Source organism: Zingiber officinale, chromosome 10A (assembly GCF_018446385.1).
Source record: "Zingiber officinale cultivar Zhangliang chromosome 10A, Zo_v1.1, whole genome shotgun sequence".
Classification (NCBI taxonomy): Eukaryota; Viridiplantae; Streptophyta; class Magnoliopsida; order Zingiberales; family Zingiberaceae; genus Zingiber; species Zingiber officinale.
Genome location: NC_056004.1, coordinates 64,545,475 through 64,563,690, shown reverse-complemented (window position 1 = coordinate 64,563,690; position 18,216 = coordinate 64,545,475).

Sequence of the window (18,216 nt, the reverse complement as noted above, 5' to 3'; positions counted from 1 at the left end):
TCTAGATATTGATTTTGAAAGTTTTATTGGAGAAACTTCTACGAACTATCAAAGGATTTCGGTTACTGAAATCACTGAAAATTTCAGTATCAGACACTGATCGGGCTACAGCCCGATCAGGAGAAGATGGATCGGTCGACAAACCGATCCAAAAACTTCCCAATCTTTCTGTCTGTAATCTGATCGGTCCAGGGACCGATCAGGTTATTTTTGTGCGACTCACTGATCGGTCCAAGGACCGATCAGGATAATCTGATACGCATAAGGCTCTTCTGATCGGTCCATAGACCGATCAGTGGTTCCATTGGTTAAGGCTGTGACTTAGGGGCTTACTGTTCGATCTCTGATCGGTCTACGGACCGATCAGGAAGTTCCCTGATCGGTCTGGTGACCGATCAGGGGCTTCACTGAATGCTACTGATCACCTTCTGATCGGTCCACAGACCGATCAGGAGGTTCCCTGATCGGTCTGGTGACCGATCAGGGGCGTCGGATACCTTCTGATCGGACAACCGTCCGATCATTTCTTCACTGTACACCCATCTTAACCCTTAAAACCTCCCGATCCCCTCTTTCCCTCATTCACGCGAACCCTAGCCGATTCTTCCCACCAGCCCACCCTTTCTCTTCTCCTTGCACGCCGAAGCTCCAGCCCTCGGAAGCCCTAGCCGAGAGTTCCATGGCTCCAAGGTAACTCCTACCTCTATAGAACTTGGCATTGTGTTTTCATTTCTCATCTGTTGTTGTGTTTGTCTCGGTTCTTATTTGTTGGTGGCTCCGGTGCTCTCTCTTTGTTTCCCATTGTCCAAATGGTTAGGAAGAAACCCACTAGTGGTGAGGGTACCTCTAAGGAACCAACCGAGAAATCCAAATCCAAGTCCAAAGCTCCTGCTACCTCCCGACCTCAACCGGCTAGTTCGGGGAGATTCCCCAACCAAAAATTTGAAAAATCATTTAAGGAGAGGACTTTCAAATTACTCCCTTGTCGATCTGTTGATAAGAAGTTCATGCAGGAATCTTGTCCCTCTATTTTAGAAACCATTGCCTACTACAAGCTCGATTCGTTGGTTTTTCTAGAAAGGGACATCAACTTTGATCTAGTATCTGAATTCTATAACAACCTTCATCAGACTCCTGATGGTAGTTATAGGACAAGAGTGGCTAAGCAAAACGTTGATCTCAACATAATTGACTTCTTTGGGTATTTAGGTTGTCGTTTGTGTTCGGGGACGGTGTTCTCCATCTATCCTGTTTTGCCTGAACCCATACCTCATCCTCTTAATGTCTCTTCTGACTCAATCTATGAGTACTTTTTTGGTCATCCGAGACTGGATGGTTTAGATGAGTTAGATGACGACTTTCCTACATTTGCAGCCCTTAGACTCTCTGCTCCTGACTACATCCTTTTCAAAGTTGTCACACAATGTCTTCTACCTATCACCTCTAAACCGTTGGCAGAAATTCGACCATATCACTGTCTGATGCTTTATGGGTTACGTCGACGTCTAGATTTTGATATTATGTCGAGTGTCTATATGTCTATCATATCCCATAGCGAACCGAGCGGCGACAACATCTATATGCCTTTTGGGCATATAATTACTGGTTGGCTCGAGTCCATGGGTATTGACGTCTCTAGGGGGAGGATAGTGAAGATGGTCAGGCAGGATTGTCGACTTGGGAAACGTGCGTTTTCCAAGTCCGGAATCCTAAGTCAGGATGGGACGGTTAGGTGGAAGGATGGGAGGGCACTGGGTGAGCTACCACTTCCACGACAGGTTGCTCGTCCTCCTGCTGCTGCTGCATATGGCGAGGAGGATCCAGATCTGCGCTGGCAGATCGCTGAGCTGGAGAGCCGGTTTGACCGCCACGAGGAGATGGTGGCTGCAGAGTTCGATGGCCTGCGCCTCCAGATTGATCAGCGCTTCGATACTCTACAGAGACAGCAGTTGGCGACACATCAGGCATTTCTAGGATGGATGGCCGGCCATCCACCTCCTCAGCACTCCGCGGGCGAGCTACCCTCAGGCAGCAGCATGCCTCTTCAGGATTCCACTCTTCCAGCTGATGCTGCGGATGATCCTCTTGATGAGGATGTTGGCTGACATTCTCTATGTTTTGATTGTTTTGTTGATACTATGTCTTTGATACATTTATCTGAACTGGATGTTAGCTGTGTTTCTTATATTCATGCTATTTATGATGCTTCACTATTCATGATACACTTATGATATTTCATATGCCATTGTTTTTCATATACCGTATTTTTTTTATGTGGATTAAGATTGAGGCGTTATTGGTTAAAAGGGGGAGGTGCTTGTCAGTCTTATTCATTATTTTACACCTTTTCGGTGTTTGACAAAGGGGGAGAGAATAATTAAGTTTAGAGACGATTTGACCTCTTTGAATCAATATAAAAAAAAGGAGAAGGTAACTGAGTTATATCCATCTTAGGGGGAGATCTTAATTTCCGAAATTATGGATATGAGAGTTTTAAATCTTAAATTGTTGTCAAACAACTGTTGATACAGTCTGACCTGGATGTTGTTTTGATGTTGACACTGATTTAAGTTTGAATCAGATATTAAATTAACTCAGATTAATTACTAATCAAGGTTGACTTGGTTAACCTGATTGACCTGATTGGGAAAAGTCCAAGCGAGGAGCTTGGCACGGGAAAGTCCTGGTGAGTGAAGCCAGGCAGTGGGAAAGTCCTAACTGGGATGTTAGGCATTTGGAAAGTCCGGGTGAGTGAAACCAGGCAATTGGGAAGTCCAAGTGTGGAAGCTTGGCATGTATGGTCGGAGAGGGTTCGGTAGCACGCTCTCTGGACCGTCAGGGGTGAGGACAGCAACCTTGGAAGCTTGACTCGAGACTCACAGTTTTGGATCGGTCTGCAGACCGATCCAGTGGCACAATGGCACGGCTGATCGGCCTGCATCGATCAGCTTCGATCGGTCCGGGACCGATCGGCAACACTCAAGAGCACATCGAGTGTATCGATCGGTCCGGGACCGACGATAACACTCGCAGCACACCGAGGATCGATCGTCCGGGACCGATCGATGATCCTCGAGCTCGAGTGGATACCGATCGGTCTTACGACCGATCCATTGAGTCCCGATCGGTCCCCGCACCGATCAGCTCGCTACTGATTCGCGTGAGGGGTGGATCGGTCTTGGGACCGATCAGACAGCACCTGATCGGTCCCGCACCGATCGGTGACGATAATAGCGTGATCGGTCACGACCGATCCACAAGATGGCTTGTTTTGCATGCGCTTTCTCTTATTGTTTCTGATTCGCAATTTCTTTTACCTATTTCGTTTCTAACCATCTGCTGCAAGTTTTCTCGAAGTTTCAGGTTACAGATTACGATGTTGGGTGAATTCAAATTAAGGATCATTAGTAGAAGGCAACAAAAAGCTTTTGCTGTGTCTCGCTGCGGACAAACCAGTTTTGGTAGCAACGTCTCGTTTGCGATCTGCTGGCAGCCGTTTGGTCGAAATCAGCTTGACTTGTGCTGATAGGTTCAAGCTCAGAGGTACCAGTGGAAACGAGGATGCCATTGGTGGGAGCTGAGACAATCAGACAAGGAAGAAGTGTGATTGGCGACGTCGTGGACGGTTGCAGGGATTTGCAGGGATTTGCTGCAGGTTTGGCAGAGATCCGTTTCAGAGCAGAGAGGCATATGAAGGTGGAGAGGAGAGGCTCTCGGTACAATGCTTTTTGTGCTCTTGCTGTGAAAAACACTGTGGTGAAAAACTCTCTGGAAGATTGAAGCAGTGCGCTTGTTCTTCGCTGATTGTGGCTGTGAGCTTCCTTTGATCATTTCACTTGAGCCACTACTGTAAGTCTTGTGCTTAATTTCTTACTGCTGTTAAAGACTTTGTGGAGAGGTTACTCCACCGAGAAGGAGAATCCTTTAGCCGGATAGCTTCCGGGGTGTGATCTACCGAAAGATCAAGAGGATTCGTCCACCTTACGGACACGCCGAGGAGTAGGGGCAAGTTATCCCCGAACCTCGTAAATCTCTGAGTTAGTGTGCTGTGTTTTCTTGTTTTAGTTTTCTAATTCCGCTGTGCTAACAAAGTTCTTGAAGAAATTGTTGTTTAGTGTTTTCCAAAGAGGCTATTCACCCCCCTCTAGCCATCTAACGTCCCAACAAGAAGGACTAGAGATTATATACTAGTTTACCAAGCAGACGATTTACTCCCTGTGGGTTACACGGATTCAGATTTCCAATCAGATAGGGACAACAGTAAGTCTACATCAGGCTATGTGTTTACTTTAGGAGGTGGAGCCATTGCATGGAGGAGTGTTAAGCAGAAATGTGTTTCAGACTCAACTATGGAAGCTGAATATGTAGCAGCCTCTGAGGCGGTTAAAGAAGCAGTATGGCTCAGGAACTTTCTAATGGACTTAGATGTGATTCCTGGTTTGCCCAAAATCATCACAATTTATTGTGATAATAGCGGTGCAGTTGCAAACTCGAAGGAACCACGAGCCCATAAGGCAAGTAAACATATAGAGCGCAAGTACCACCTGATACGAGACATCGTCAAGCGAGGAGAAGTTGTCGTCGCCAAGATGGCATCAGCAGATAACCTGGCAGATCCTTTCACTAAGGCCCTTCCGGCGAAAGCTTTTGATCGGCATGTGGAGGGGATGAGAATCAGATGTATGGCAACAGATATGGCAGCTTAGACTTTTAGTATAAGTGGGAGATTGTTGGAGTGTATACTTAAAAATTTAGTTTTTGTACACATTTATTTTGAAATAAAGAATCCCATTGGTCAAATGTTTACATTTATTTGTTAAATGTAATTGTTCAATTAATTTATATAGTAGATACAATGGAGTGTGGAGTCACACTTAGAAGATCATGTTATCGGTTCTCTATAATTATAAACAGTTGCTCACGACTAAGATGGAAAGGAACAAACCATCAGAATAGACGTAGTGTAATTAAGTATTAGTTTATCTTGACTAATAAATTACACTGATACACTTTAAGTGTATTGAGTAGGATCATTTAGGTAAGTTCTTTTTGTACTGACTTAGTAAAAGAACTAGACCTTAGTTATTATGGAAGTGTGTGCTCTTAATCCTAATATAATAACAAGCATGTATATTTAATATTTATTTCTTTGACTTATCAAAGGGTGAGGTTTAGCTCGATAAATCAATATGCCCGATAAGTTGGAAATGATATTACTTATAGTATGTGTTGTTGATTATAGAAGGAATCTGTGTCCTAGTTATCTAGGTTGAGAATGTCCCCAAGAGGAGCTCATAAGGATTGCCATGTTAAACCCTGCAGGTGGACCTAGTCCAACATGACAATAAAGTTGAGTGGTACTACTCTTGGAGCTAGATATTAAATAAATGAGTTGTCAGTAACTCACTTAATTAGTGGGCATTCGTAATCTTAAACACAGGGAGACTAACACACTCATGATAAGAAGGAGCCCATAATGTAATTTGGGATTGGTGCGGTAGTGCGGTAATAACTCTCTAGTGGAATGAGTTATTATCGATGAACTTGAGTTGTGTGTTCGGGGCGAGCACGGGATACTCAAGCTCATCGGAAGGCCAAAACCAATTTCTCCTCTAGGTCCCTGTTGTAGCCTCAATAAAGCCTCAAGTCCATCCAAAGAAAAGCCTATCTTGGTGTCCAAGAAGGGGCCAGTTCATTGCTTGGTGACCAAGCAATGGTCGGCCACATATTCTCTAGAAGTGGTCGGCCCTTGCCTTGGGCAAAGGGGCCGGCCGCAATATTTAAATTAGGAAGGTTGTTTTTGAATTTTAAAATTTCGTCAGATATTTTCAATTTTTAAAAAGAGAGATTTTAAAATTTTCCTAATTTAAATTAGGCCACAAGGTTTTAAAAGAGAGTTGTAAAATTTATAAAACTTTCTTTTAAAAAGAAATATTATTAGAGATGTTTTAAATTTTAAAACTTGGTTTTAAATTTTAAAACTTTCCTTTTAATATCCACATTAGAAAAAAAAAAAAAGAGTTTGTAAAATTTTATTAGAAGTTTTCTTCTTTTAAAATTTTATAAAACAAATTTTTCTTTCTTTCCCTTTTAATAAGTGGTCGGCCACCTTGCTTGGTGCCCAAGCAAGGGGCCGGTCAAATAATTAAACATCAACAAATAGTTGTTTAATTAATAAATCAATCTAGGATTGATTAATTAAAAGGAAAGAAAAAGAAAAAAAAGGAAATAGGAATGAGTCTAATTTTTTATAAAACTCTTTGCATAATTTTCCGTTGGGAAACTAATATAAAAGGGGGGGAAGGGGAGGCCTTGAAGAACATAACAATTGATATTGTGTTGTTGGAGATCATCAAGTGGTCGGCCCCTCTCCCTCTCTTCCCTTTGCTCTTTTTTGCTCCTTTGTGGTGGTGGTGGCCGAATTCTAGAGAAAGAGGAGAAGCTTTTCGGGTGGTGTTCGTCTTGGAAGATCGTCGCCCACACGACGTCCAAGAGGAGGCGAGGGATACAGCAGAAGATCTCGAGGTTTTTAGCATACAAGGAAGAGGTACAACTAGTATTTAATTTCTGCATCATACTAGTTAATTTTTCTTTGTATAAATACCAAATACATGAGGCATTCGATTCTTATTTTTCGAATTTAATTTCGATGTTGTGTTCTTTTTCTTTTTTCCTTGTGATTTGATTGTTCCTTTTGGTTAACCTAGAGTTATATAAGGAAATTAAATATTAACTTTCCTTAAAAGACTTTGTCTAGTCGGTGGTGGTTGCTCCCATATCAAAGAAGGCCAAGTACCTCGCCATGCAATACTGGAAGCCAATTTTGGAAACTAATATTTAATTGAATTTATAACCTAGGTGATTTGGATCAAACGTGTTAAGTTCCGCAGGAGATCCAAATCTTAACCTAAAAGAACATATAAGTTAAACTTGGAATCAAACGTGTTAAGTTCCGCAGGAGATACAAGTTTAACTTAAAAGGACACATGCTAGCTAGGAAAGGTTCAGATCATGTACAATATTTTTGTACAGTGGAGCCAGTGGGTTTTTTGAGTAGCAATCAACAAGTGGTATCAGAGCGAGGTTTTGCCTCTGTGTATTTGGTATTAGTTTAATTATGCACATGTCATACATAATTTAGGCAGGTTAATAGTAGGATGTGCTAACTTTGTGGATGCAGGATCCAACTATTATGGCTTATAGTTATTATGTGTGTGATTGGACCCTTGGACATGTCAAGGGCATTTATCACTTGTTGGTTCTTCATTGAATTAGAACTTATCAAGGCATTTCCTTGTGGCATTCGAAGACTTATCAACCTCCATCCCAAGGTTGTGTCGTCTACCATCTTCTATACCAAGGTTCATGCTTTTCTAAGCATTGGGTCGAGGTTCTTTTCATTAATCTTATCGATTTAGTTTTTTCTTTCTTTCTTCTTCCATTTGTTGTGGGTTCTTGAGATATCCTTCTCTTTGGATTCACATCATTTGGTATCAGAGCTTTGGTTTTTCTAAATCGATTTCATTATCCTTTTTCTTTTGAACTTGAATCTTTGTTTATTTTGTTCAACATTATCTACTTATCGTTATCATTTCAATCTTAGTGAGTTTTTAGTCGTCTTGTTGCTATAAAAAAAAAGAGGTTGAAATTCAAGAAAAAAAGAAAAAAATATTTTCAGCAAAAAAAAGGGCCGAAATTCAAAAAAAAAAAGGAAAAAAATATTTTGAGCAAAAAAAAAAGGGTCGAAAAATTTTTAAAAAAAAAGAAAGAAAAAAATGTGGGTATAGAGAATTATTATTTCTATACTTGCATTTTCCAATTCCGTATCTTTCTTTAAAGCCTTGCCTAGTATACTCCGCATCTCTTTTAAAGTCTTACCTAGTATACTTGCGTTTTCCAATTCCGTATTTTCTTTAAAGTCTTGCCTAGTATACTCCGCATCTCTTTTAAAGTCTTGCCTAGTATATTCACGTTTTCCAAGTCCGTATCTTTCTTTAAAGTCTTGCCTAGTATACTCCGCATCTCCTTTAAAGTCTTGCCTAGTATACTTGCGTTTTCCAATTCTGTATCTTTCTTTAAAGTCTTGCCTAGATTTAATTCTGGCAAATTTCCTTTCAATCCTTAATATCAGTTTTTAATTCTGCAACTTGTATTTTTATATCAATTCCTATCTTTTATCCTAATATCCTTAGGAGTTTAAATTAGTCAATGAATGCTTATAGGGAAATTGCCACAATTCTAAGTTATTTAAAGAGCTAACATTAGCGAGTTGAGTGATTGAGCGTCAACAGATTGCATTAATGGCGACAAGTGGAGAGGAAGCAAGACCGAGAGAAACACTTGAACAACGAGCCTTGAGACAACACTTGGAATACATGGAAATCAGATTTAATCAAATCCTCGACAGATTAGAGAGACAAGATGTTGTAATTTTAGGATTGCAAAATAGCCAAGTGGGTAGAGTTCCTACACGAAATTCAAGGCAATATAACCGTGATGACAACGATGATGATGATGATGATGGCGTATCTGAGGACATTGATGATAGAGTTTCTAGTGGCAGATCTGGTCATACTAGAATTGGTGGGAGAAGAGAAAGAATGAATGATTATATTGATAGAAACTTGGGAAATAACAAGATGAAGATTCCTTCATTTCAAGGCAAAAGTGATCCAGACGTATATTTGGAGTGGGAAAAGAAAGTTGAATTAATGTTTGATTGTCATAACTACTCTGAAGAGAAGAAGGTAAAACTAGCTACTATTGAATTTATTGATTATGCTATTATTTGGTGGGATCAAATTATTCTAAGCAGGAGAAGAAACAACGAGAGACCCGTTGGCACTTGGGAATAGATGAAATCTATTATGAGAAAGAGGTTTGTGCCATCACATTACTATCGAGATTTGTACCAACGACTACAAAGTCTAACCCAAGGATCCAAAACTGTGAAGGAATATCACAAGGAGATGGAGATTGCCATGATTCGAGCCAATGTGGAGGAGCACCGAGAAGCAACCATGGCAAGATTTTTACAAGGTTTGAATTCAGAAATTGCAAATGTAGTGGAGTTGCAACATTATGTGGAGTTGGAAGATATAGTGCATATGTCCATGAAAGTTGAAAGGCAACTCAAAAGGAAGGGTTCAATCAAGCATGGTCAAAATTCATCCACTTGGAAATCTAGTTGGAACAAAAGAGATGATAAATTGGCATCAAAGAGTAAGACCGAGTTTTTGAAGAATAAAGATGTTGGTTCTCCATTGGTCAAAGGTAAAGAAACTATCCAATCTTCAAGAAATAGAGATATTAAATGCTTTAAATGTTTGGGAAGAGGACATATTGCTTCACAATGTCCAAACAAAAGAATTATGATTTTGAAAGAAAATGGTGATATTAAAACTGAGAGTGAGTCCGAAGATGATAATGTCGTGCCACCATTAATGGAAAGTGATGTAGAAGAGTATCCCGTCGAAGGTGAAGTCGTTGTCACTAGGCGTGCTTTAAATGTGCAAGTGAAGGAAGAAGATGAAGAACAACGAGACAACATATTTCATACCCATTGCCACATCAAAGATAAGGTATGTAGTATGATTATAGATGGGGGAAATTGCACTAATGTTGCTAGTACTATCTTGGTTGAAAAATTGTGCTTACCTACCACTATACATCCTAGGCCTTATAAACTACAATGGTTGAATGATTGCGGGGAAGTTAAGGTCACTAAGCAAGTGTTGGTTTAAATATCCATTGGTCGGTATCATGATGATGTTCTTTGTGATGTAGTACCAATGCATGCAAGTCATTTGCTTTTAGGTAGACCATGGTAATTTGATAGGAGGGTCATGCACGATGGATTCACTAACAAATATTCTTTTAAAATGCATGGTAAACTTGTAACTCTTGTACCATTAACTCCTAAGCAAGTATATGAAGATCAATTGAGGATAAAAAAAAGAGAGTGAAAAAAGAAAAGATTGTGAGAGAAAAAAAATGAAAATGAAAAGGAGTGTGAGAAAAGAAAAAGTGAGGATGAGAGTAGTGAAAAAAAAGAATGAAACAGAAACAAAAAATAGAGCAAGAGAGTAAAAAAGGGAGCTTTTATGAAAAAGAAAGAGAGGTTAAGAGAGATTTTTATTCTCAACAGCCGATGATTGTACTTTTGTACAAGGAGGCTTATTTCAACACTGATATGGGTTAGGTTTCATGGGTCCCTGATAAGAGGGGGAAAGGAGATAACCAAACAGAGAAGGTAAGCTAATATCGGTCGGGATATACCTCAAAAGGAGGTAATTTTGTATCGACTGAAAAATGCTTCCAAGGAGGAAGACTCATGTCAATTAGCGTATACCTAGAAGGAGGTAGGTTAATATCGACCGAGATATACCTCAAAAAGCGGTAGGTTTGTATCGACCGAGATATGCTTCCAAGAAGGAATACCCATGTCAATTAGCGTATACCTAGAAGGAGGTAGGCTAATCTCGGCCGGGATATACCTCAAAAGGAGGTAGGTTTGTATCGATCGAGATATGCTTCCAAGAAGGAAGACCCATGTCAATTAGCGTATACCTAGAAGGAGGTAGGTTAATATCGGCCGGGATATACCTCAAAAGGAGGTAGTTTTGTATCGACTGAAAAATGCTTCCAAGGAGGAAGACTCATGTCAATTAGCGTATACCTAGAAGGAGGTAGGTTAATATCGACCGAGATATACCTCAAAAAGCGGTAGGTTTGTATCGACCGAGATATGCTTCCAAGAAGGAATACCCATGTCAATTAGCGTATACCTAGAAGGAGGTAGGCTAATCTCAGCCGGGATATACCTCAAAAGGAGGTAGGTTTGTATCGATCGAGATATTCTTCCAAGAAGGAAGACCCATGTCAATTAGCGTATACCTAGAAGGAGGTAGGTTAATATCGGCCGGGATATACCTCAAAAAGAGGTAGGTTTGTATCGACCGAGATATGCTTCCAAGAAGGAAGACCCATGTCAATTAACGTATACCTAGAAGGAGGTAGGTTAATATCGGCTGGGATATACCTCAAAAAGAGGTAGGTTTGTATCAACCGAGATATGTTTTCAAGGAGGAAAACTCATATCGAGTGGCATATATCTCAAAAGAAGTAGACTAGTATCGGTCGGGATATACTTCCAAAGCGTGTAGACCAGTATCGGCCGGTAGATACTTTCAAGCGAGTAGACTAATATCGGCCGGGATATACTTCCAAAGCAGGTAGGACAATATCGATCGAAACATGCCTTAAAGAAGAAAAACCAATACCGGCCGGTTGATTAATACCTTGGAAAGATACTTGATAAAATATAGTCTAGTGCTAGCTAGGATAATTAACATAGAAGGGCGAGGACAGAAGCCTCATGAGGAATAATAATCATTAACTAAACCTAGTCAAGGTTAACTTCGACCGATACAAGGAACATTGGTATATTGAGCTATCCATGATATAATAGATGCAGGAGGGGGGAGAAGAAACGATAGAAACATCTTAAAGGGACGCATGAGATAGGATAGAGGTAAATATTTCAAATAAAATAATTAATGATGGTATCTGCAATATATGATTATATGACAGGTATTATATATTTTGGCGGGAAATGTGTTTTTAGATTGTTTTGCAGGTGCTAAACGACAAAGACGGTACATCTGGGGTACAAGAAAGATTCCTTAAAAGTCATTCACCACAAGTACGCAACTTACGTCATCTCATAACAAACTCTAACAAACCGGGGTCCACTTCATGATTACGGAGGTTATATGAAGTGGTATAAAAAGGGGAATTCTCTCCGTTGGCTAGGTAAGTACACATCATCACGCACATTCGTAACCCTAATTTTCAACTACTGTTCATCTTCTTCCTCCTTCTTCTACACCAAGAAAGATCACTAACTTGAGCGTCGGAGGATTCCCACCCCGGTCTTAGGTCACTAACGGTAGTGTTGGTTGGTCTTTGGTGCGCAGGAAACCTTGGGAGCTCCGAATCTGGGTGTTCTTCGATTGGATCTCTTCATCGCCATTGGTATCTTGCATCGAGAGGACATTCTTGTGGCTTTATCTTCTTGGATCCGCTTTGGGTTTCTCAGATCAGGCGTTCCATAGGTATTATTCTCCATTCAGCAGTGGGTTTCTTCTTCCGGATCTCCGTCTTGTTCAGCTTCTTAGACAGGATCAAATTTGGCGCCGTCTGTGGGAACTTCACCTGAATCTAAGACTACAAGATGGAAGAGGCTGGGAAATCAAATCTACTCACTATTAGCTGCGAAGATCTGGATTTTCTCATTAATACTCATGTATAGAAAGCTTTGCAACAACATCAAGCTCATATTGGGGCTACTCCGCCGGTAGCTCATAATCCGGCGATTTAGACTACTGAGCACCGGAAGGGAAAGGAGCCAGAAGAAGGAAGGCCAATATCGGTCGGGATACGTCTTTAAGGAGGCAGGCCGATATCGATCAAAACATGCCTTTAAGAAGAAAAGCCAAGACCGGCCGGTTGACCAATACCTTGGAAAGATACTTGATAAAATATAGCCTAGTGCTAGTTAGGATAATTAACGTAGAAGGGCGCCGACAAAAGCCTCATGAGGAATAATAATCGTTAACTAAACCTAGTCATGATTAACTTCGACTGATACAAGGAACATTGGTATATTGAGCTATCCATGATATAATAGAAGCAGGAGGGGTGGGAAGAAACGATAGAAACACTTTAAAGGGGCTCATGAGATAGGATAGAGGTAAATATTTCAAATAAGATAATTAATGAAGATGTCTGCAATATGTGACTATATGACAGGTATTATATATTTTGGCGGGAAATGTGTTTTTAGATTATTTTGCAGGTGCTAAACGACAAAGAAGGTACATCTGGGGTACAAGAAAGATTCCTTAAAAGTCATTCACCACAAGTACGCAACTTACGTCATCTCATAACAAACTCTAACAAACCGGGGTCCATTTCATGATTACGGAGGTTATATGAAGTGGTATAAAAAGGGGAATCCTCTCCATTGGCTAGGTAAGTACACATCATCACGCACATTCGTAAGCCTAATTTTCAACTACTGTTCATCTTCTTCCTCCTTCTTCCACACCAAGAAAGATCACTAACTTGAGCGTCGGAGGGCCTAGCCAGGGATTCTCACCCCGGTCTTAGGTCACTAACGGTAGTGTTGGTTGGTCTTTGGTGCACAGGAAACCTTGGGAGCTCCGAATCTGGGTGTTCTTCGATTGGATCTCTTCATCGCCATTGGTATCTTGCATCGAGAGGACATTCTTGTGGTTTCATCTTCTTGGATCCGCTTTAGGTTTCTAGGATCAGGCGTTCCATAGGTATTATTCTCCGTTCAGCAGTGGGTTTCTTCTTCCGGATCTCCGTCTTGTCCAGCTTCTTAGACAGGATCAAACACTAACAATCTTAACCCTTCTTTGCCTAGTGTTGTTAAATCTCTTTTGCAGAAATTTGATGATGTCTTTCCTGAAGAAGTTCCTGATGGATTGCCACCACTTAGGGGAATAGAGCACCAAATTAACTTCATCCCAGGAACAACCATTCCTAATCGACCAGCCTATAGGAGCAATCCTATGGAGATGAAGGAGCTTCAAAAGCAAGTTGAAGAGTTGATGAGAAAAGGGTATTCTTGAAAAATTTTGAGTCCTTGTTCAGTTCCTGTTTTGCTTGTGCCTAAGAAGAATGGAACTTAGAGAATGTGCGTTGATTGTAGGGATATCAATAAAATTATGGTAAAGTATCGTCATCCTATTCCTAGATTAGATGATATGCTAGATGAACTATATGGTTCTTGCATTTTCTCTAAAATTGATTTGAAGTCTGGCTATCGTCAAATTCGCATGCATGAGGGAGATGAATGGAAAACTGCTTTTAAGACTAGATATGATTTGTACGAATGGTTAGTCATGCCATTTGGGCTAACTAATGCACCTAGTACTTTCATGAGATTAATGAACCATATTTTGCGTGCTTATATTGAGAACTTTGTTGTAGTATATTTTGATGACATCTTGATTTATAATAAGAATTTAGATGAGCATGTCGATCATTTACAAAAAGTTCTACTTGTTTTGTGAAATAAAAAATTATATGCTAACCTTCAAAACTGTTCTTTTTGCACTAGTAAAATAGAGTTTCTTGGTTATATTGTTAGTGTTAAGGGAATAGCAGTTGATGAAGAAAAGGTTAAGGCAATTCGTGAGTGGTCAACACTAAAAATGATAACTGAGATACGTAGCTTTCACAGATTGGCAAGTTTCTATAGGAGGTTTGTTAAAAATTTTAGTTCTATAGCTGCACCCTTAACTGAAGTAGTTAAAAAGAATGTTGGATTTCATTGGAATAGTGAACAAGTTTCAGCTTTCAACTTACTTAAGGAGAAGCTAAGTTCTGCACCATTACTTGCATTACCTAACTTTGCTAAAACTTTCGAAATTGAGTGTGATGCATCAGGAATAGGTATTGGAGTTGTACTAATACAAGAAAGTCAACCTCTTGCTTATTTTAGTGAGAAACTCAGCAGAGCAGCATTGAACTATCCAACTTATGACAAGGAGATGTATACATTGGTGAGAGCTTTAGAGACTTAGCAGCATTACTTGTGGCCCAAAGAGTTTGTCATTCACACTGACCATGAATCGTTGAAGCATTTGAAGAGCCAAAGTAAGTTGAATAGACGTCATGCAAAATGGGTGGAGTTTATTGAATCATTCCCTTATGTTATCAAATATAAACAAGGTATGGAAAACATTGTTGCAGATGCTTTGTCTTGAAGGTATATCTTGATCTCTACTTTGAACACTAAATTGTTAGGATTTGAATACATTAAAGATCTATATTCTAATGATCCTGACTTTGGAAATATGTTTGATGTTTGTGAACATGCTGCATTTGGGCAGTTTTATAGGCATGAGGGATTTCTTTTTAGAGTAAATAGGTCGTGTGTCCCTAATTGTTCATTAAGAAAATTATTAATCCAAGAAACTCATGGTGGGGGACTAATGAGACATTTTGGAGTAAGAAAAACTCTAGAAGTGTTGGTAGAGCATTTCTTTTGGCCACACATGAAACGAGATGTAGTCAAGTTTTATGAGAAGTGTATAACATGTAGGCAAGAAAAATCTAGATCTTTACCTCATGGATTGTATACACCTTTACCAATTCCTAGTGAACCTTGGGTTGATATTTCCATGGACTTTGTTGTAGGACTACCAAGGTCTAAATGAGGTATGGATTCTATTTTTGTCGTTGTGGACAGATTTTCTAAAATGGCTCATTTTATTCCTTGTAAGAAAATAGATGATGCTAACCATATTGCAGATCTATTTTTTAGGGAGATTGTCCAACTTCATGGAGTACCGAGGAGCATAGTTTCAGATCGTGATGCAAAGTTCCTAAGCTACTTTTGGAAGACACTATGGGGAAAATTGGAAACAAAGCTTTTGTTTTCTATAACTTGGCATCAACAAACAGATGGACAAACTGAGGTGATCAAGATTTGAGGACGAATCCTTTTGGGGAAAGGGGGAATGATGGAGTTAAAGAAAGAGAGCAACAAACTAACGATATGGATCATGGTCAACCCATTCTAGATGTTAATGATGATCCATTATGCATCAATGGATGCCCAATTACAAGGGCTAAGACTAGAAAGATGAAGGAAGCACTTAATGTACTAATTGAAGATGTGAAGGCCAAAGCTACTATTGAAGAAGGTTTGACCAAGAGCAAGTCATTCGGCATAGTTAACCTAATTTAAGCCTTAGATGAGCTTAATTAGCACTTAAGTCTCATGTCTATGTAGTAGGGATATGTAGGCTTAATTTAGACTCAATTTCTACTTTTATTTGGATTGTAATAAAGCCATAAGCTTAAAATGGCTAAGTAGTCTACATAGGCCTTTACTAAATAGGCTTTCTTTAGGCCTTTTAGGTTTTTTGGTCACCTTATAGCTATAAATAAAGGGAGTGACAACCACACATATATCTTTGACATATTTTTCAATCTAAACCACGGTGAGACTCTCACTTGTTGGTTCTTCATTGAATTAAAACTTATCAAGGCATTTCCTTGTGGCGTTCGAAGACTTATCAACCTCCATCCCAAGGTTGTGCCGTCTACCATCTTCTATACCAAGGTTCATGCTTTCCTAAGCATTGGGTCGAGTTATTTTCATCAATCTTATCGATTTAGTTCTTTCTTTCTTTCTTCTTCTATTCGTTGTGGGTTCTTGAGATATCTTTCTCTTTGGATTCACATCAGTAAACTCTGATGGTCGCGATGGTGATGGAGATCTCGACACATGAACCGCCAGTTAGCCCCAACATCTTCACGTTCGACTCCCCCCACCCCATCTATGCCATGACTTTCTTGCCTCTTATTTTCCCTTTCTTGATCTCTCATTCCCTCAATCTTCTCATGCGATTTTGTCCTTGGATAGTGGAAGATATGGCGAGGATGATCACACCGAAGAGCTCAAATAATGTGGTGTTCGAGGTGGAGGAGGCGGTAGTGATGGAGTCATAGACCATAAGCACATGATCGAGGATGATTGCACCGACAACGACATCCCCCTCCCCAACATCTCTTCCAGGATCCTCGCTAAGGTGGTTGTGTACTGCAAGAAGCATGTTGATGTTGCCGCCTCCAAGTCCTCTTTTGAGGACACCGTCAGATCTAGGAATCTTTGATGAGGACCTCAAGTCCTGGGATGTCAATTTCGTCAAAAGTCGACCAAGCAAACCTCTTCAGTTGAAGGAGGAATGATATTAGAATAAGTTTCTTTCCCCTTCCTTAAAGCATCCACATCAGTCACCTTATCTAAAGATTTTACCTTAAATTTTAGATAGGGTAGCTAAAAATCCTTTACATCAGCTACCCTATCTATTCCTTAAATTTAGATTTAATGAATAGTAATTCTATAAATTTAGTGAATAAAACCTCTACCTTAAAAGTAAAATACTATTTCTTTTCAATCTCTCTCTTTTTACTCCTTTTTAATCTCTCTCCTTCCACTCATTCAATAAATATAATAATAAAAAAATAGAGGAAAGAGAAGAAAATAATAATAAATTAAAAATAATATAAATTTTAGGGTAGTTGATGTAGTATGCAATGAAAAGTAATTGTCTAAATTTAATAAAATGAGTTATTACCCTAAATTTTAGATATAGTGATAGGAAAACTGATATGAGTGCTTCTTCTCTTACACCCTAATTTGAGATATAACAAATTACGCCTATTCTCAAATATGCAAGGGTAAAATTTACCCTTCGCCCCTTCTTTTAATTTATTATATTCGAGTCAATTTTTTTTTATCCCTTATTTATATATATATATTTTTTCTTTCCACTTCTCTCAAACAAAGCAAGCGGAATTATGAAATGGCAGGAAATGAAAGTGTTTTGTTCATAATTTAAACTCCACTTGCGCCTCCTTTTTTAGACTAGAGATAAGGGCAACAAATACCATTTGTCGAGTATATTTATATAAAAACATCGGAGACTAAGGGGGCGTTTGATTCTTTCCTAGGAATATGAATCGGAATGAGAATCATTGTATTATGGAATGGGTATGAGCATGGATATCAGTCTTAAAAATAATATTTGATTAGTTGCATATTTTTTATCGGAATAAATCAAAATTTCCTTTTTTTACCCTTAAAGGAAAATAAGAGAAAAAATTAGATGTGAGAGAAAGATAAATGTAAGAGAAAAATATGATGAAAGAGAATGATGAGAAAAAATGAAAAGAGAGAAAGTGTGATGAAAGAAAATGAGAAAAAAGAGTGTGATAGGAGAGAGCATGATGAGAGAAGATGAGAGAGAAAGTATGATGTAAGAGAAAATATGATGGGAGAGGATGAAGAGAGAGAAAATGTAATGAGAAAAAAATGAGGAGAGTGTGATGAGAGAGATTGAGAAGAGAGAAAGTATGATGAGAGAGAAAGTGTGATGAGAAAAAAGAGAACAGTGAGTGTGATGGGAGAGATTGAGGAGAGAGAAAGCATGATGAGGGAGAAAGTATGATGAGAGAGAAAGTGTGTTGAGGAAAAAAAAGTAAGGAGTATGACAAGAGAAATTGAGGAGAGAGAAAATGTGATGAGAGCGAAAGTGTGATGAGAAAAAAAAAAAGAAAAGAGAGTGTGATGGAGAGATTGAGGAGAGAGAAAGTATGATGAGAAAAAAT